At 31.5% G+C, this 23,315-nt stretch overlaps 1 protein-coding gene across 2 annotated transcripts in view; it reads left to right on the forward strand.

Annotated features, from left to right (window-relative positions):
- LOC127725435 (hepatitis A virus cellular receptor 1-like) overlaps nucleotides 1-23,315 on the forward strand; it is a 301,965-nt gene that overhangs the window by 277,228 nt on the left and 1,422 nt on the right. The window lies entirely within an intron of this gene.

Consider the following 23,315-nt stretch of genomic DNA (forward strand, 5'->3'; position numbering starts at 1 on the left):
TCTCTGTACGTGTATCGAATGCTTCAAGCGGATAACAACTGAGGAGTTCCGAAAACAGACACGAGATATTCCAAAAGGGTTGTGATACAGGGTATGCGACACGGGAGGTGTGATAAAGGGTAAGCGATACAGGTCTGAAGTTTTCATCTTTATCAAATATTCGAAATCGCAGTAACAAGTACTTAATATATGATAAATGCAAGTAAATTGTATGTGTAATACAATCAATGGCAATCGTGCTATATTAGCTCTCCATGATGATATCGATATCACTCACGTTTGCAGAGGCATTATTAAACCTCGAGATGTAATCTGTTTGACGTCATGAAACCGATACCAGACACAGTTGCAAGGCTTTATCAAAATCCCTTATCTGGATTACGTCTTGTCACACGAAGAATATCTACTGGAGGTATATAATAAAGTGTATATGATATGGCTTTTTCAATAACACACACAGTATCAACCCTCAGCCAATATAATTCCTCGAACAAAGTTCTTTGAACTATATTGATGTCTCGGGTTGATACGGGTGTGATATTTGAAAAAGCCTTTTGAAACTCTCTACTTTTCAATTTTGTTTTCTGAAAAAATTAGATCATATGCAGACAATTGATAAATGTAATTTATTTCTAAAATAATAGGAATACAAGTTCCAATTGATTTATATTTCCCCCCTATATTGAATTAAACCTTTCTCTTTCAAAGGATTTCTGCATACACCTTTTTCATCATGAAATATTGACAATTATAGCTAGTAAACTTGACATCTGTACAAAAGCAGGAATATGACAGTTGTTATCCATTCGTTTGATGTGTTTGAGCTTTTGATTTTGCCATTTGATTAGGGACTTTCCGTTTTGAATTTTCTTAAGAGTTCGGTATTTTTGTTATTTTACTTTTACTCTATACTGATTCGAACGCAATATTTTCAGCTTTTGTTATTTAATGACAAAGTATTAAAAGAAACAAATAAATACATAAATGTTCATGAAACGTAATGGTTTCTAATCTGAAAAAGAATGAACATAACACTTTATCATGTCATTTGGTACCAACAATTCCACCAGCAAGCCAAAGCTAAAAAACAGCATTTGGTATACAGTGTGAAAAGACAAAAAGTCTAAACATGTTGTAAATTTTAGATGCGGTACATAAACTTGATGAGTATTTACAAAACAAATATAAACATAAATGATTTTATATCAAGAAAACGTGAATTCTGATGGAAATAACAATAACGCTCTTCAACGTCGTCCTTTGTTTGGCCTTTGTAACTTTTATGATTCGAGCGTCACTACTTTTTTTGACGAATCGTACGTATCTGCGTACAAAATTTCAATCATGGTTTTTTTATTTACACCAATTATTGAAAAATATTCAACCAATAATATCTTGCAATTTTAAACAGATTTTCTTTATACTATCAATAAATATATGAGTACCAAATTAATTATTTCATGTGTTATATAGGTTCTGAATATTGACGTTGTGTAGGAACAGAACATGTTCAGGACCAAATACCATTTATGACACATTGAGTTTAGTTTTTGGTGGGTTTCGTGTTGCTTAGTCTAGTTTTCTATGTTGTGTCATCTGTACTATTATTTGTCTGTTTGTCTTTTTATTTTTGGCCATGGCGTTGTCAGTTTGTTTTCGATCTATGAGTTTGACTGTCCCTCTGGTATCTTTCGTCCCTCTTTTACCTTCACCAGCAAATGGCGCTGACAATACCAGTATTAGTAATAATTATAGTTCTTTAAACACAAATGACTTTTAATCATCATATGATAATAGAAGATTAGATGGATCGCAAATACCATTAGTGTAGTGCAGGGAAACAACACAAAAGTCCCGGAAAATGAAAGGAAATACAAAAATGCAAATGAAAGGAGAAGTGAATACGCAAACCTCGTTTTCTTGAAACAGTAGAAATTTCGTTATTAATGCAATCTTCAAAGTGTTATAAAATTTCTCTTAAAAGAATGAAAATTGTTGTATTTTCTTTTCAAAACTTATTTGCAGTATATGAACGGATTTCCTTTATCGCAAACTTTCCCTAATCATCTTACAGAATTTTGTGCATCGGACAATAACCAAAAAATAATATAATATAATAGTCAAAAGATATAAAATGATTTTAAAAGGTTGAAGTTTTTGTTAAAAAGTGCGATGAAGAAACAGATACACATGCAAAGAAATTAGACACCGCCGTGATATGTAAATGTAATTGCAGACTTTTATGATTGTTAAAAAAAACCTGATACGATCAATCATCGTTTGCAACAACAAGACAAGCTTGTAATCCGATATCACGGAATCGAGTCACCTTGTCTGGTATCTGACGAATGATCGACAATTTGGTAGATTAAGAGAAATTGTTGTCCCGCTTACATAATTGCAGTCACAATTTGAATGAACTTCTTTGGAATTATGATTTATGATGAATTTTTGAAATATCATGCACAATAAATAGCAAAACGTCCGGTCTAATTTTTTATAAGAGGAGCAATATACATATATAACACAATTTTTCCAAACAGCGGAACTGAACACAATTTTACGTACTAGTACTTCGCCTTTTTCTTTAACCGCCATCATTACATATCTCCTTTGGGACTTCCTATGGCAATGTTTACCGCCGGTGGTTAGATTTGTCCATTAGATTGACTAAAATACTGTCCGCAGTGAAAGAGGGTCTTCAGAAATGCTGTGAAACTGTTTACTCGCGTAGTGGTATTAATCATATGTGGATTCTTAAAAATTCTAAAGAACTTCTGGATAATTTTAGATCTCGGTCTTTTTCTGAAATTAGTTCTATCAAAACTTTTGATTTTTCAACCCTGTATACCACCATTCCCCATGTGAAATTGAAAAATCGTCTAAAAGAAATGATCCACAATACCTTTCAACATAAAAATGGTAGCATACGCTATAAATTTATTACTTTAGGATACCATAAGGCATATTATGTTAATAGCGAACAAAAAGGTAAAACATGCAATACAGTGGAACAAGTGATCAGTAAGCTAGAGTTTCTTATCGACAACATTTTTATTTAATTTGGTGGTAGACTGTTTCAACAAATTGTTGGCATTCCTATGGGAACGAACTGTGGCCTCTCCTTGCCGACCTCTTCTTAATTTTATATGAATCGGAGTTCCTCAGACACTTGTCAAAAACAAGAAGATTTAAGAAGCCAGATTATTTAATTTCACTTTCAGATATATTGATGATGTTCTTTCCATGAACAATCCGAACTTTTCTGATTGGGTTCAATTAATATATCCCCCAGAACTAGAAATTAAAGGAACAACAGACACGGCTTCCTCCGCCTCATTTTTAGACTTATACCTCGAATTTGACATACACAGTCATCTCAGTACCAGAATCTATGACAAACGAGACGATTTTAATTTTAAAATTAACATTTTTCCTCACCTTAGTAGCAATATACCAACTTCACCTGCTTACGGGATATACATTTCCCAACTTATTCGGTATGCAAGAGCTTGCAGCTCCTACACAGACTTTGTAAAACGTCACCAGTGTCTGTGCAGAAAGTTGATGAACCAGGGGTATGTCAAAGAACGTCTCGTCCTTTTTCTTAAAAAGTTCATCGGAAGGTACCAAGACCTTGTTGATAAATATTCCGTATCGACTTCACAAATAATACATGATGGTCTTGAAGAATAGATTTTGCGTACTGACGCTGTTTATCATCTTAATAACGTGTATAAGTGTTCTTTTATTTGTTTTAATAATATTACTTTTACTGTTTGGTCTGTTTTTGGTGATATACATTTGACGTTGCTCTGTACTTATGCATCCCGTCATTGTGTTGTTTGTATTATTTTTCATTTTTACTTGTGTGCTTTGTCCGTGTTACTTTTTATGTTTCTTTGATACATATGACGTGTCTCTGAACTTTAAACATCCCGCCATTGTGTTATTGCTCTATTATAATTTTTGCATACTTTGAACGACAAAATTATTTTATATCTCTACCTATGTGACGTTTACATTCTGACGTCAAACACGCTATTCTACGCCAGAGTTAATGTTAAAATTACGATTCGGTCCCAGAGCTTAAAATCCCTTGATCCTTAATGGGTTGATTTGGCATACATAAATAAAATGCAAAAATAAGTAAGCAATGAACGAGGTTGTTAAATGTAATATATGCTTTTTTGTACTTCTTTGTTAAATATTTGTTTGTTTTTGTTATGATTAAGATTGTGAAACAGTGTTGACTGTTGTACCCCTATTTTACATTTTTACCTATTATGCCTGTTTGTTTTATTCACGCATCGTTGTCAATATAATGGAATTTGATGCGACTGTCGTACAAGTGAGAGGTTTGGCGCTATAAAACCAGTTTCAATCCTCCATGTTCTACATAAGAAAATGCCTGTACCAAGGCAAGAATATGACAGTTGTTGTCCATTCGTTTGATGTGTTTGTGCTTTTGATTTTGCCATTTGATTAGGGACTTTCCGTTTTGGATTTTCCTCGGAGTTCAGTATTTTTGTGATTTAACTTTTTAACCTTTCGTAGAAGGCGATTTCCTGCAACATAACCCTTCAATTATATTAACGATACCAACTGTAAGCTTGTTTTTTTTTTTACAATTGATGTCTCTTCAGTGATGCTCAAGGCCAAAATGTTTAAATGTCCGACACCTTATACAAACGTTGAAGAACTAATATAACAAATAAACAAACAAAAAACAACATAAGCTAAGGCCAACTCCTCATGCTTTAAGACATTATATATTCCCGGCTTAAAAATTCAACTCAAGAGCTTACTATAAAGGCAAATCCAGAAAACCTTTTTCAGTTGTAAACATTGTTTAAAGTATTAATTTATGTTTGGATCATTTTAATATATTAAGTTCTTCTGTCAAGTATTCGTTTCAAAGATGTATACTTATGTGTGTGGATTCGCAGAAAAACAAAGCCCTCCCAACAAAGTGTAGGAAACAGCCCGACAAAATAGAGATTCCTTCATCCCTGAAAATGTTCCAGAGTCATGCCTACAAGTTAAAAGAAAAGGGTTTTACACTTTCAGATTTTTCTATCCGCGACCTTTTACTACTTAAGAATGTATTCTTCTGACGTTTCAGTCTCGTTGAAATCTCGTTCTGGAATTATTTCCAAAACATGTGATACAAGTGGAAAATATCAATGAATTAAAAAAAATATTGTAATCAAACTTAACTCTGTGAAAAAAAAATTGTATTTACAATAAGTAGTTTTTGAGTAATAAAATTTTCAAATTTTATAACCAATCAAGTCAGTCTCATTAGCCAAAATGTTGAAAAAATGGGTGAGGGGTACAAGAAATGATTTTACCAGATACATGTACATCCCATATCAATTTTTTTCTTTTCAAATTTCTTAGATATGTATTTTTTCAATCATTTATAACAAAGAAGTTGAAATAGTATGCTTTTTGTTCTAAAAAAAGAGAAAAATACCAAATTTACAAAATTGACAACATGGTAAATTTGACACGAAAAAGCAACAAAATTTTATAAAACTTTCTTATATTAGTTTTTTAAGTGAAATTTATTCAAACTGGTCAACTTCATCTTTAGTGAAAGTATGATAAAAGTTTAATTGTGAAACTGTGATTTTTTTCATTTTAATAGCCCAAAAATGGGTAAAAGATGATGAAAAATGGGAACATCATTAAAATTGGGTACTTTCAAATGGCTGAAGCAAAAAAAAGAAGTGCACCACCATATGATTTGTCTTCACCAATTATTTTTATACAGTCATATAAACCCAAAAATGAGGTTAAGAAAAAAAGTTTAATTCTAGAAATTTTTGGCTCCTCAGAGGTGTACATCCTTAAGATAAAAAAATCATCAAAGATACCAGGCTTATAATTTTGTTCGCCAGACGCATTGTAGCACATTATCCACGACGCAATCAATTTTTTTACCTTTATGTAACAAGGAGCAGACATTTTTGAGAGATTTGGATAATGAACAAATAATAAAAATAATGAAAATTATAGTTTGTTTATCAGATAGGTATATACTAGCATTTAAATGACATTCTTTATATATTATTATTGAATTTAGAGAATTACAATTGATATGATAAACTGACTTATGTGTGCGTACTTCAACTTCAGGACACGTATTTTATACTATGTATTGTCTCCAATTGTAAATTAAGCAAAACTCGACATAAGCTTGGCAATTTTATAAGATCCAAAAATAATCCATCCTGTAGTTGACAGTTAAGGGGATTTATTTCCGACAATGATTGTAATAAAATATAACGTCCCAGGTTACGTAATACAACGCTTCAACGACATGAGAGGCGAAAGATACCAAGGGAATAGTCCAAATGAAAATGTCTTCGCCAAAAATGAAAAATGACGAAAAGACAAACAAAAGTCTGCTAAACACAACATTGCAAAGACTGAGCAACACTAACCCAGCAAAAACCGGGTAGATCTCTGATAATATTCACATAAGATCCTAGATGTTCAAATTACTAAATTTTAGACCAGGAATGATTTGCAGTTGTATCTTCACGTTAAGCTTTGAAAAAGCAACAGTTCTAACTTTATCCATCAATTTTATGATGCTATTTACGCACCTTCAGTTCTCTAAAATCATGCATTGAAGTTTTCGCACACCTGAAATATCGATTACAAATTTCGTTATTTTAATCAAGTTAAGAAAAACGTGATTCACATTTTTCTATACAAATTTAACTTGACACACATATTTCAAAACAAAAACTGTTTAGAATGAGATATTCAATAATCAATTGATAAATGATAAAAATTGTTACAAAATAAACATGTTGAATGTGTACTGATTGACATTTTAGTGTTAGATGCAAGATTTTTTATTAGTTTTTATTGGCTTTGAACAAGCTTTCAGAACTCTAAGATCTGTCCTTTGTGTCTTTTTTTTTAGGGATGTATAGATACTCTGCAACGGCCGGTCTGTGTTTTCATTAGATGTTTTTTTCTGCTTTATATCGATCTGATCAGTTAAGCCCTTTTCAACTGATTTTTATAGTTGGTTCTTATGTTGTACTGTTACAAACACTGTCCACCGTAAGAGGGGGTGGCGCCCTCAAACGTTTTCAACCCCGTTATATTTTGTGATGTGCCTGTCCCAAGTCAGGAGACTGTAACTGAGTGGTTGTCTTTTTTGTTGGTTCTCATATTTCTTTTTCGTTTATTGTTTTGCAAAGTTTGTTCTTGTGTTGTGAAGTTACACCACTCTCCCAGATTATTTGGAGCGTTGACGCCTTCAAACATTTCTAACCCCGCCATTTTCTATATGTGACTGTCCCAAGTCAGGAGCATGTAACTAGGTGGTAGTCGCAAGTTCATGTCTTTCATATCTGTTTTTCGTAAATTGTTTTGTTATGAATTAGGCTGTTAGTTTTCTAAAATGATATTTCTCATGTCGGGGACTTCTATAGCCGACTATACGCTATGGGTGTTTTCATAGTTGAAAGCCTTATGGTTGCCTTTAATTTCATACATCCAGTTCATATGAACTTTGGTGAATAGTTGTCTCATTAGCAATTATACCACATCTCCTTAGTTTCATATGTATATCTCTTTGCGGGCTCCATATGTGGTTGTTGCTTAGCAAAATGTCTGTACCTATATAATATACACTCATTTTCCAGTGGCAATCCAAATGTCCCCGACCTTCATCCCGGACGGCCTCTATTGCTGGACCTACATATTGTTTTTATTGTTAACATTTTCTCGTCCTGAACATGCATGCAATATATGCCACTGGACGTTAAGCAACCAACAATCAATCAATCATATTGGTTATGTCCAACTGTTTTATCCCCAATTTCAATAAAAGGAATGCATTGTAAAATCCTGTAGACAATGTAATGTTTGTAACAGCTTATAGTGCAATTTGAAGAAACAAATTCAATTTATAAAACTTGACAGATCATTGAGGTACCGGAGATAGCCTTTATATACAAATATTGAGTTATTTCTTTTTAGAACGATAGGTCTTTCAGTTGAAGAAAACCCCACACGATACCAAGTTTCAATCAAATGTGCTTCAAGGCATAAAATAATTACCTGCATTAAGTCATTATTTATCCTGATTAGAATGTAAACTAACTACAGTGTACTAAAACATCTAATTCGTTTAAACGTTACCGTGTGGTCTTGTCAATTGTGGTTTTACTGTACAATTCACCATCTTGAACAGTCTTTAAAGGTTTAAGGCAAACAAATATTCTCTCCTACGTTTTTGAGACTGAAATACACTAAGACATTGTTAATGAAGTAAAAGTTTAAATTTGAATTTCGTAACACATAATGTGAAGTTTTCTTAGTTTATCTCTACAGTTAAGAGGCATTATATGAGATACATTTAATAATGCAAAAATTTTCAAAACACTTTTAAACAATCCCAAATTGATCACATTCGTGTGTAAGATGATTCACACTATATTAGAAATCGTATTATGACGATTGATATCAGTATTGCGTGTTACATCTTTGTGGACTTTTCGTGCCAGTTCTTGATTTTTTTACATTTATAAATACCCATTACTACCTTAGATGACCACATATTTACAGTTTCTGTAGAAAAACAGCCACGTACATTAAAAGGAAGAGTAATCAAATGGTACGTTTTAATTGCGATGTGTCAACCTGAAAGTAAGAAGTGTCCATTTGAAAGCAAAAAATATTCAAACTAAAATATAAGAAATTATCAACACGAAACTCACAATCATTATATCGTAGGATTTTTGTCTAAAAATGAATATATATTAATATTTTGTCAGAAAACTTAATTAATATGTAAGATGAATCTCATGTGAGACATAACATTTTAACATTTACATGATAAATCAATAGTGATTTAAATTTAAAACGTAGTGGATATTTCATTTCAGGTGCATCTTATATGACAATATATAATATATGACAGTTGTTATCCATTCGTTTGATGTGTTTGAACTTTTGATTTTGCCATTTGCTTAGGGACTTTCCGTTTAAATTTTCCTCAGAGTTCGGTATTTTTGTTATTTTACGTCTTAATGATATTCATTTCAACTTAATTATACCAAAACACAGTACACCAATTTGATCGCAGCAGATCCACATTCTGACAATTAATGTCACTCCAGGTCATAATACTCGATAGCCAAAAATTGACGAGCTGATAAAAATCCAAAAAGAACAAAAGGATGTACCAACCTGTAAATATAAATGATTTTATCTCGTTGCAAAAAAAGATCTTTATGCATGTTAATGATTTTAGATATTTATCTATAACTCGAATCCAATATAAAAGAACTATAAATAGTTTTAATTGTTAAATAAACTTGTATAAAGAAACCGGATTTACGCACGTACAAAACCATTTAACACTTCATACTTTTGGTTTGAAATCAAAGCGATGTGTTAGACAAATTGAGATAAGGCAATGCAATTAATATATCTTCTATTGCTAGTTACTTTTGTTACTTCTATAGGTGAGTTTTATACTTTCACATCAGTTTGGTTTACTTTTTTAGAAGAAAACGGTTGTGGAAAAATCACAATTCAGCAACTTATTACTAGAACTGTGAATATTTTTTGAATAAGCCAATTAAACGTTTACTCTTGTATCATATAGAAACATAACAATATATATTCAGCAACATATGTTTTCATATTTTAAAGCGGAAAATCATTTTAGGTTACTGTAGCATAATTTGAATAAAGATTATATTTAGATGCAAAAATACTCCCAACACAACCATTGACAGCTTTTTAATACTCCCAACATAATCATTGACAGGTTTTTGGACAAACATTTTAATGTCACGACTCTTTATACATTGGTAACAAGTTTACAATGGTAAAAATTTTTAGATACATCTTTATTAGTAATTTCTTCTGTTTTAAAGTTGACATATTGGTTATGAAATTATCGGTATATTTAATACTGGCCATAATAAGAAGCTAAAATAAAATCGAAATATCCTGTCTCGCTCACCTGAATCTATGTTAATTTTCATCAATGGCAATTCTCGAACATTGTAGACAAGTATTAAATTGATGAAAAAAATGTGTATTGCTGAATTTTTTTTCGATCTACAGTGTATGTTCATTAACTATAAATTTTCCACAAAATATAGCAAATTTGAGAAAATCGTTAAGTAAGGGCAACTCGTAAAAGAATAGGACAATATCCACATTGTTAACCTACTCGTAGATTTGCCTCGCTGATAATTTTTCTGTTAACAGATTCTCTTTATCTTCTATAATTTTTGTTCAAAACGCAAAAAAGGTTCATATCGTCATATAAGGGCAATTACTGCTATAAGACGTCTCCTAACAATAACTTCTATGATGCCATATTTGTAGATCTCGTCTGGCCGATCATTTGAGCTATTTACAATATTTCTTTATCTACTATAGCTTTGCTAACAATTAAAAAAAATTAACATAGCATAAATGAAGGAAAATGTAGTTTACCAATGTTCATTCTCGTAAATCTATTACGAATAGAAACATCAAGGTACAAACACAGACTTTGGGAATCGAATGTCGACATCATGATCCTCTTTTGCTTTGCATTGATCATTCATCATGCCAAAAACATACTTGTCACAATCGGCAAATTATATAAGAGACGACTACACCGCTATCCAGAGATCTTAGACCGGGAAAAAATACCGCTAGCGAGTCGAGACACAGACACATCGTAGATAATTTTTGACAAAATCTACAGCATATTCTAAACATATCTGTCCCGTCAGACTGTATCTGTAACGGGTTTCAAACAGTACTAAAAACATTCATTTTATTTAATATCAAACAGGTAGATACAACGATTTAACTACATGTAGGTCCAAATAAGTTTACAATATAGATAGGCTATATTACGTATTTAGTAATGTTTTATTTTATCAAAAACAATATCAATCTCATTAGCAGTAAACACAATTTCAAAGATCGTTCTACGGTTAAGTTATTTATAATCAAAGATTGGCCACTGAATTATATTATGTCAAATCTTCTACAAAGATGGGTTCCTATGGTAAACAACATAAACTATTTCTTTATCTATAATATGTAATATGTTGGTGTATTCAAGACGAGTGGACTAAACAAATGAATAGTAATATGTCGCTTTCTTTGTAACCACATTTGATATATTTTCAGAAAATACACTGGCATCGACTATATGTGTAAGCAAGGTGTAAGACGCTCTCATTTCCTGCTCATTTGATATTAAATTTCAATATTTCATGTCCATGGTATTGTCGTATAATCAATGGTATCAGCTGGGTTTGATTCGTGTCTAATTCTATTGGTTTGTTGGTAATTGTTTTTGTAACACTACTGATATTTATATAATGATATCATCAATGAGTTTTTTAATGTCTTATAATAACATTCACGGTACCAGTTGTATTGATTCGCATTGCGACAAAAAAATGTCTCTTCAGTGGTGCTCAAGGTTGAACTATTTGAAAGTCTTAAACCTAACATAAATGTTTGACAGCAAAACAGAACTTAAAAGGACCATAAAAGCCAAGCCGAACAAATGTTTCTTCAATTATGCAGTAGGCCAAAATATAAGCTCAATGAGGGTCTTAAAGGGTTGTCTGTCTTCACTATTGCTATGTCGTTTTTCTCTATTTTTTTCTTGTTTTAATTGAAAACCATTATTCTATTTTCTTTAGGCATACTAATTATTTTCTACATTCTTCATTCGTTTTGTTTTGCCAGTTCACATATCATTCTTTTTTCTGTAAACCTTATCTCGACTTTCATATATCATGAATATATATATACACACCCCATATTGATGAAATCAAGATTAAGATACAATTATATTAAAACTGTATATCGGTATTTACAGCAAGCGCAAAAGCAAAATTAATGAGACAAATGTCGAATATATTTTCAAGTGTAAATTGTCTTTTACATTGGTGATACTGCATGGAGAGGAACATTTCAAATTATAAAACTTGATTGAAAAAAAAAACGGTAAAAATTATTGTTTCAAAATTCCAGCTGGGAGAAGTTAGGATGGTCCATTGGCTTTTTAAATAACTAGTATTCTGATGTCATGTGGTTGCATTAAATATTCTGCATATTTATAATTTTTTTATTTTATTTTATTAGAGACGACAGAAAAGCCCTGTTCTACAAACGAACATTTACCAGGTTAATATAATACATATTTGTTTTATATTAAAATGTAGTCCATGCAAAGCTTGATAATTAACGGTACAGTCACCAACCGCAAAATTTGAATTATAAAATGTAAACACATAAGACAATTAAAGAACAACTTCAATACACAGAAAATGGGGGAACATATTTTGTCCTAAAAGGTACCAAGGATCAATAATAAAGTATATATATCTCCTGTTCTCTTATGAATCAACACTTTGATAAAATCAAATATGAACTACCTGCATCTATGTTTGATATATATTTAGTTTGTTCGAATGAGAAATAAATACCATAAAAACATATGCGAATGAACATGTAATAACGAAGATGTAACGTTTTGTATTTACGTTCTAGAAATATGTTGCACATTACGCTGATTTATTTTTCTTCGTTCAATTGAAGAAATGCAACTTATAAGTATGGCTTCAAATGAGAAAACACGTTTTATATGAAGATAGATGTATTTGTATAATTGTTTGATGTAAGTTTATTTGCGGCATGCTATCTCTCTCATTTCAGTGGTTAATATATGCACTGCTGATACCAAACTACAAAATACCCATAACAATTCTGTCTTAATAAAGGCAGATACCATTAAAAACTGCACACGTGAACTTTCTGTTATGAATCAAAATAAAACAGTAACAGTAATTATACAAAGATTTGGTCAGGAAAACAGTTCCAGTCCATTAGCTTACAGATGTGGTTTGGCACTCACATTTAGTATCGGTACAAATACTTTTTGGGAAGCTCAATGCATAGTCGGTCATATCGTTATTCCAAAGAATATAACAATCAACAATAAAATAACAATTAGATCAGTGACTGTGAGTGGAACTTTAAAACCTAATGAAGGGTATTGTATAGAAATAAAAAAAGGTACATATAATTAGATTATTCATACTAACTTATACTTATAATATAGATTTCAGTACCACAACACATCTTTCTGGAATAATTTATTACTAATGATTACTCAAACTATAAGATTATATATTATATAACACCATAAAACAAAACTAAAAACCGTCAAATCATATTTGAAAAAAGGATAACAACGCAAGTACTAGCGATGTAGGTTTTATAAATTTAATACCAAGGTAAACAACGAAAAGTACAAACAACCTTTGAAAAACATAAATAGATTAATTGACCATGACTACAAGTAAAATATGTAAAGTTGGGTTCATTAAAAGAAAGGAGAAAGATACCATATGGATATTCAAACTCATTAGTTGGGAGAAAAGTTGACAATACCACGGCAAAAAAAACGAAAAGCGACCAAAAGACAAACCACTGTACACAAAACACAACATTGAAAACTAAAGACTGAGCAAAACGAATCAGAATAAAAACAGGGGGTGATCTCATGTGCTTCGGAAAAAAGTAGACATAACCTGCTCCTCATGTTGCACCCGTCCTGTTGCTCACCTGTAACTAAAAATCCGGTGATACAGATGGGTGCAGTCCTAACCTGTACAGTTATATACAATATTTCATGTCCATGGTATTGTCGTATAATCAATGGTATCAACTGGGTTTGATTCGTGTCTAATTCTATTGGTTTGTGGGTAATTGTTTTTGTAACACTACTGATATTTATATAATGATATTATCAATGAGTTTTTTGGTGTCTAATAATAACATTCACGGTACCAGTTGTATTGATTCGCATTGCGACAAAAAATGTCTCTTCAGTGGTGCTCAAGGTTGAACTATTTGAAAGTCTTAAACCTAACATAAATGTTTGACAGCAAAACAGAACTTAAAAGGACCATAAAAGCCAAGCCGAACAAATGTTTCTTCAATTATGCAGTAGGCCAAAATATAAGCTCAATGAGGGTCTTAAAGGGTTGTCTGTCTTCACTATTGCTATGTCGTTTTTCTCTATTTTTTTCTTGTTTTAATTGAAAACCATTATTCTATTTTCTTTAGGCATACTAATTATTTTCTACATTCTTCATTCGTTTTGTTTTGCCAGTTCACATATCATTCTTTTTTCTGTAAACCTTATCTCGACTTTCATATATCATGAATATATATATACACACCCCATATTGATGAAATCAAGATTAAGATACAATTATATTAAAACTGTATATCGGTATTTACAGCAAGCGCAAAAGCAAAATTAATGAGACAAATGTCGAATATATTTTCAAGTGTAAATTGTCTTTTCCATTGGTGATACTGCATAGAGAGGAACATTTCAAATTTTATAACTTGATTGAAAAAAAACCGGTAAAAATTATTGTTTCAAAATTCCAGCTGGGAGAAGTTAGGATGGTCCATTGGCTTTTTAAATAACTAGTATTCTGATGTCATGTGGTTGCATTAAATATTCTGCATATTTAAAATGTTTTTATTTTATTTTATTTTAGAGACGACAGAAAAGCCCTGTTCCACAAACGAACATTTACCAGGTTAATATAATACATATTTGTTTGATATTAAAATGTAGTCCATGCAAAGCTTGATAATTAACGGTACAGTCACCAACCGCAAAATTTGAATTATAAAATGTTAACACATACGACAATTAAAGAACAACTACAATACACCGAAAATGGGGGAAAATATTTTGTCCTAAAAGGTAACAAGGATCAAGAATAAAGTATATATATCTCCTGTTCTCTTATAAATCAACATTTTGATAATATCAAATATGAATTACCTGCATCTATGTTTGATATATATTTAGTTTGTACGAATTAGAAAGAAACACAATAAAAACATATGCGAATGAAAATGTACAAACGAAGATATAATGTTTATATTTACGTTCTAGAAATATGTTGCACATTACGCATATTTGTTTTCCAGTCAATTGAAGCCAATACATTGTGCAACTATAAGTATGGTTTCAAATGTTCCAAAAATTGCCTTTGAGAAAACACGTTTTATATGAAGATGGATTTATTTGTACATAATTGTTTGATGTAAGTTTATTTGCGCATGCTACCTCTCTCATTTCAGTGATCAATATATGCACAGCTGATACCAAACTACAAAATAACCATAACAATTCTGTCTTAATAAAGGCAGATACCATGCAAAACTGCACATGTGAACTTTCTGTTATGAATCAAAATAAAACAGTAACAGTAATTATGCAAAGATTTGGTCAGGAAAACAGTTCGAGTCCATTAGCTTACAAATGTGGTTTGGCACTAACATTTGGTATCGGAACAGATACTTTTTGGGAAGCTCAATGCATAGTCGGTCATGTTGTTATTCCAAAGAATATAACAATCAAAAATAAAATAACAATTAGATCAGTGACTGTGAGTGGAACTTTAAAACCTAATGAAGGGTATTGTATAGAAATAAAAAAAGGTACATATAGTTAGATCATTCATACTAACTTATACTTATAATATAGATTTCAGTACCACAAGACATCTTTCTGGAATAATTTATCACTAATGATTACTCAAACTATAAGATTATATATTATATAAAACCATAAAACAAAACCAAAAACTGTCAAATCATATTTGAAAAAAAGATAACAACGCAAGTACTAGCGATGTAGGTTTTATAAATTTAATACCAAGGTTTACAACGAAAAGCACAAACAACCTTTTAAAAAAACATAAATAGCCATAGTGACCATGGCTACAAGTATAATGTACTTCTCAATTAAAATATGTAAAGCTAGGTTCATTTAAAGAAAGTAGAAAGATACCATAGGGATATTCAAACTCATAAGTTGGGAGAATAGTTGATAATACCATGGCAAAAAAACTAAAAACGACCAAAAGACAAACCACAATACACAAAACACAACATTGAAAACTAAAGACTGAGCAAAACGAATCGGAACAAAAACAGGGGTGATCTCATGTGCTCCGGAAAAAGGTAAGCATAACTTGCACTATTCCTGTTGCTCACTTATAAATACAAATCCGGTGATACGTCTAACTCGGATGGTCACATTCGAGGAAAAGAAAAACGTCAATTATTATTTAGGTAAAAAAAAAAACAACAAGAAAGCACCACCATTATAAAGTTTTCTTTTTGTGTATTTAATATTTTTCCTTTAAATTATGTCAGAACCGAAGCATCAGCTTCTAGGCGAATGTTATATATGATTTTAGTGGAAGCTTTAAATTCAGCAGCAAATTCAGAAATCTCTTCAAAAATTATATTCTAAATATACTGTATATTTGAGACAACTTATTCAATGCGTTTAGCTTACTATGAACAAAAAACTATTTTATCCCATTACAATATTCAATCTAAATTGGCAATAATCTACTATAGAATGCTGCACTATTTGCACATCGAATAACTTGTTATAGAGCAATCAATGGTGAAATAAGATTTTTATGAAGCAAAAAATAATCTTTGATCAATAATATACAAGTTCGATTGGACCATTTGAAGAAGTGGGCTGCTGTTTTTCTTAATAAAAAGCAGTGGGGTATAAATTTTCAATGACATTTGGAAAATCTATTTTTCAACCATTATACTGTTTATGTTTTATTAGTGTATCATGCATGATAAACCCATTCCGTAAGTAAATGTTATCTTAGGATTTAAAATATACCTACAAATTACTTTACTGATACCGAGTAGGTGAATGAAATTAGTTATATAACAGCTAAAAAAAATTATCAGCTGAAATATAAGGGATAAGATACCAAAAATCAGTAAGAACTAGAATTTGTCGAAAAAACAACATCATGGCAGTCTACCAAACACTTCACTTAAAATTGTGCTTCACAAAATCTATCACAATCAATTACCGATTTTAAGTACTCCAGAAGATGAAGTATTTTCAATTATTTAGATGACAACCGTCGTGTTACACCTGTAGGTATAATACCACCAAGTCAAAGTACGTCACATCTAGTGTCATACGAAAAGAGTCCAAAAATATATTCAAATGAATTAAACTGTTGTAGAAAGTTAACCCTGCATTTCATAAACATATATCTTGGGGGTTTCAAAGCACCATTCTTTTTTGTATTTGGTGTTTCTATAAAATATTTTGGAAACTTGAGGTAACATGGTTACTAAAGCTTGGAAACAGGAAACAGAGGTTAGAAAATTTGATTGGTTAACTTCTAGTCATGGTTATTATCTTATATGCAATGAAATGTTATGTGCAATTTTGTCTGTAGTACTGGACAGGATAAAAGATTACTCATGCCAATTATTTCTTTATTTGAAAAAAAGATAAACTTCTGCACATTTTTTTAAAAAGTGCCAAATTAACAAAGACTAATAGGGGAAATCACGGGGGTATGCACGCCAAATATATCCCTATTTGAAACAAAGTTTAATTCTGTACATTTTTTTAAAGTGCCAAAAAAAGTAAATTAACAAAAATACCGAACTCCGAGGAAAATTCCTGACTTGGTACAGGCATTTTCTTATGTAGAAAATGGTCGATTAAACCTGGCTTTATAGCTAGGTATACCTCTCACTTGTATGACAGTCGCATAAAATTCCATTATACTGACAACAATATGTTAACAAAACAAACAGACATAATAGGTAAAAATGTCAAAATATGGGTACAGCAGTCAAGATTGTGTTATAGTCTCAATCATTATAAAAACAAACAAATATGTCAACAAAGGAAAACAATTTGGCATATAGACTAAGCACCTACATAAAAAAGAAACACAAGATACAACAAGTGACCACAGCACAACAACACAATGGCGGGATGTACAAGTACCGAGCCACGCCTAAATGATATTACCAAAAAATGGACCAAACGGTAAACGTTAATAATTTACAAAGGCAAATAAAAGAACACTATAACACGTAATTAAGATGATAAACAACGTCAGTACCTACAATCCATACTTCAAGACCATCGTGTTTTATTTGTGAAGTGGATACGGAATATTTATCAACAAGGTCTTACAATTTAGCAAAGACAAATAGGGGAAATAAATGGGTGTATGTGGGCCTAGTAATTCTTTATTTGAAACAAAGCTTAATTCTGCACATTTTTTTCAAGTGCCAATTTAGCATAGACTAATAGGGGAAATCAAATGTAAACTTAGGAAATAACTGTATTGTATTTTAAGCTTGGCATTCGTAAAACGTAGATTCTGTCGCAAATTGAGATTACCTAGCGACGCGCAAACATTGTGAAAATAAAATCAAGTTTTGCGAAGGCCAAGCTTAAAAGACAATACAGTTATCTCCATCTCCATATCTGCCACATATTAAAATGAATTCCATTTTAGTAAATATTTTGTCTTAAAAATGCAATAAATAAAAAAATCCTCAAAACTGTTACATCGTCTTTGGCATCTATTCAATGTGACGTAATAGGTATACTACCGGTGTCAAAGATAAACACTAGACGCATTTATCCTTTTCAAAATTCTTCTGAAAGGTTTAAATATTGTTAAAAAAAAAATATTTCGAGGCACAAAATGTGACATTTATTATTATTTTTTGAAGAGATTACATACAAAAAAATCGGAATTCAAAATGTTGGCTGTCCTTAGTTACAGACTGTTAGTACATGGTATCTAACCCTTCAAAATATTTATCAACGTTTAATGAAAATTATCAATCTAAACGAATTGCATTAGAATCAACATATGTTGATAAAAAATATCCGGCTGAGAATACACTTTTGGCGGCTTGTTATATCTAAATATTAATGGTATGATTTCTAAATATGCAAATATTGGCAGGTTGTCCATGTTTTTCTTCAGCACAAGAAGTTTGACCCGAACAAAAAATTAGAAATATGAATTTGAAAAATTTATTAGAACTTTAATTAACGTTTTATGTGCCACGGGCCGATTTTAGGCCGATTTGTAAATACTACATTGACTACCACGGGCCGATTTTCTGCCGATGTTTTTTTTCCTTACGTCGAACAATAGTCTTCAATGAAGTTGCCGCTTTTGTGTACTATGGGAGTGGCTACACAGACGAAGAAATGCGCCGTAACAAAATGTAACGTAATGCATGTAACTAAGTACCTTCAAATTTTCATTTTAGCTGCGTCGGCCGTACTTTTATGGATTACGCAATTTTTAATTTGTTTTCATTTTGTGGACTTTCTGCTGATGTTTTTTTTTTGTTTCATATTAAAAGATCATAAAACAGAAATAGAGAGTTTTTACAAATGAATGAGAGCAGTCGAAATGTGCAGTTTCTGAAACCAATTGTGATGCACTGTATGTGGACTTCATCAAATAATGAATTTTCAGTAGTGCTCGGGATCGAAATTATGGAATTATTAAACAACAAGCCTAGAACGTTCGAATGTAATTATGTCATGACCATTTCACTCCACTGGTGTATCCTCGTATCGGAACTCTCTATTATTATTGCATCTAACTAATGATTGCATATTTCATGGAATCTAGACTAAAGTGGTATATTTCTCGCCCTGAATAATCTTATAAATTTATAAGAGGTCTTAGAATTCGAGTTTCTTTAACGTTAAACAACAGGCAAGGGTCGTAGGCATTTATCCCGTATGATCATTCGCTCGATCTATATACATGTATACGTCCAAACTCTATTATATCTACTAAAACAACATATTTTTCTTCATATCAATATTGTTATTTCTGGTGGATATTTATTTTTTAAAAACCAACGTGGTATATATGAGATCTATATTCTGTTTATTTGGTCATAATTTTCTTATTTATCGTTTCCATTTTCTTGAAATTATTTTTATTATTCTATTTAACGATTTCGACTGAACAGAAAGTGATGAACAAAATGCATGTGTAACAAGATAAATTAGATGGCTGTATTCAAAGGCGGGATTTTGTTCGTAGGAAAAAGATACGGGAAAACTTCCTACGGTAGTCACACAGTGTACAGAAACATAGGCCATATATAAATCGTACTGAGTACTTTGGTCGTGGAAATAGTCAATCTCCGGAGGTCTAACTCGGAACCAAGGATTTGCATTCATATGAACTTCATTTATCTCATCATTCATTCCATCTTCCGATTCTGAGCTTCCTCTTAAAACTTCAAAATCACCATCACTCTTTCTGTCAGAAAACTGTTCAGAATCACTGGAGTCGGCCATATTGGATTCACGAGCAGTATGACGTCTAACATTAAATCATAATCAAATGTGACGTAATTATATTCCATGATCATAATAGGAAGTAATCAAGGTAGATCATTCACGAAATAGAAGTTCCTTCATAATATAATACAAAATATTCTGTAATAATATTCGCGTTGGAACAAATATTACATTATTTTTTCCTTACGAATAAAGGTTATGGAGTATTTGTTCCAACAAGAACAGATATTATGACATTGTTTATAAGAAAGTTTCCAGTGAAACTTCTGTTAGGCGGAACAAATATACGTTGACAGATCGAGCCTATTTTACTGTTTATCTTGTTTGGAAATATTGCAAATTTAAACATTAATTTATCTTTCGAACGAGCAAAATATATTCAATACAAAGTAAATCACGTATTTTAAGTTTAATCTATTATCAAAGTTGAAAGAATTTCACAAATAGCAAAGTTTTATGCGGAAAAAAACTTTTTAGGGGAGACAATTTGGGGATTTTTGTTATATTGAAATATACTCAACAACAGAAAAAATGCACCGCCTCCATTAATTTCATTGGAATAGTTTTAATTGTATGTGACTGCCTTATAAGTGCTTGAAATGAGTCAAAAATTTTACGTCATATCATAGATTTATTTTAGCTTGTTATTTTTGAATGCAAGATGCTAATTAGCGGTCATGCCATATTTCTTTGTATTGTTTAGTATAGCTGATTCAGTAAATCAATTGTTCTGGAATATACGTAATTATTTACCACTGTCGTGATAAAATAAAAAATTAAAAATAACCGGAATTACCAAAAAAAATGGTTCGTTTAACAATGGAAGTATTATATTTCATTTCTCTTCCATGGTTTAACACAGACCATCATGATTTGGTTAACCATTATGGGTCATATCTGTCAGAGATGACCACGGATATGCTCTAATTGTTGTAGTCACGATACTGTCTTCCTCGAATTTGTACTACTGGCCACGACAGGTGACACATGGACTGAGGCTCTGCATACCCTTTCGGAGCATATGCAATCACTCTTGGTTTATTGTAGGGTTCGTGTTGTACAGTCTTGAGTTTTCTATGTATTTCCTTGAAGACTGTTGTGTGTCTATTTGTCTGTTTGTTTTTTCCACTTATGATTTTCGTCCCTTTGGTATCTTCCGGCTTTTTCAAACAGGACCAACTTCAAAAAAATGACTGCTCCGAACAAATTTTAAGTAAAAAACATAGACAAACAAGAACGATTAAAATAGTAGCTATATGTTGAATTATAGATACGAGATGCTTGTTAATTGCCTATTTAATTGGAAGACTTTATTTGCAATGACCTTTGCTTCAATAATAGTAAAATCAAAAAAAGATTTACTTCCTTTTATTTGTGGTTATTAGGATAACAATGGTGTGTTTTTGATTCACAGCCGTCTCTGATAAATCGGGAAAACAACTGGAGCTAAAATGTGGCATTGGCAGCACCATTACAACTAGCACAACACAATCAGCAGAAAAAACAACAAAGATGACTCTGACAACTGTTCCAACGACGACCACGACAACAACAACAACAATACCAACAACAACAGTTCCGACGACGACAACAAAACCAATACCAACAACAACAGTTCCTACAACGACAACAACAACAGTACCGAAAACCACAAAAACAACAACAACAACAATACCAAAAACAACAGCAATTGACACTAATGAGTTCGACATTCTAAATTTCACAAGTACCGATGGTTCTGTAACCACAAACCAAGCAATTGAACCGAAAAATAAAGGTTACTTATGTCATGATTGTGTAACAGATAAACAAGTTCCTGTTTAACAAAAAAGAAAATCAATTCTTCATTCTAACGTTTGAGATTGTTGAGCATATCAATAGCAACACTAGGTTCTTAACTTTTTTCACAGTTCTCTTTGAATAATTTATTATTCATTGCAGTTTATAACTGTTCCTATGTTCGATGAAAAAGAAAAATTGAGCGAGAGCTGATTATATTGCTAAGCTATTTGTTGAAAGCTGTAGATTGTCCTTGGTACCACGTATTCATTTCATCTATAACAATTTAATTCCCATTACTTTATCTTGATTCTTTATTACAAGATGTTACTGAGCGGGTGTCGCATATCGCATGCCTAGTATAGCATATCGTGTTTGGAGTGTCGAATATCGTGCGTGTCGAGTGTTGCAAATCGAAATAAACGTTTACACTTTCGCTTAGACATGCGTTTAACCATGCAGTTTTCCGAGATTTTTTTTTTTTAGTTTACTTTCCTGAGAACTATTTTATTCTTCTTTTCGTATTTATGTGTTTGTTTAATTTTCTGTTAATAGAAAGGATATTTTATAATGTATTAATTGACAAATCTTCCAGATAAGGATGACACAACACCATTAGCAGTAGGGACATCGGTTGGAGGATTTGTAACCATTATAGTTGTTATTGCTGGGATCTGTATCTATAGACGGTATGTAAGTTACTTATATGTTTACCGTACAGAAGATTGTGGCATTTGATTTGTATTCTGCCAAAAGAATACGATCATGGGCGATGACTGCACATATAGTTTTTGGAGTTAATTTCAAAGAACGTTCAATTTAGTCAATATACATGTATTGTGTAAAAGTCTTTAAAGAAATTTATTAAACTACTGCTTCTTGTACGATAAAATATATCCCCATCCCCGACTTAGTAATTTCAAATATCTAAAACACTTCAAGTTGGCAAGCTTCGTGTTTTCGAAAATTTAATCATCTGGAGTGGATGTAGATTTCCGGAGTATCTTTAAATGACACATTTAGAAATAATTTCATTTGTATAATGTTATACAGGCAAATTTTTTTTCACGTTAATCGAGCTTATAAATAAACGTAAAATTCAGATGAACAAACTTTGTCTGTGTTGTAGAGAAGATTAAAGTTTTTTAGGTAAAGATCTGTTTATATATATATATATCTTTTCTATTGCGAAGGTTAGATTTATTTTATATATATTCGAAATAAAATATCAAGATTCAAAACGAGTTAATCATATAAAAACCAACTGCATAAAATAAAACCGTGAATGTTAACC

This window comes from Mytilus californianus, unplaced genomic scaffold (assembly GCF_021869535.1).
Source record: "Mytilus californianus isolate M0D057914Y unplaced genomic scaffold, xbMytCali1.0.p SCAF_15, whole genome shotgun sequence".
Classification (NCBI taxonomy): Eukaryota; Metazoa; Mollusca; class Bivalvia; order Mytilida; family Mytilidae; genus Mytilus; species Mytilus californianus.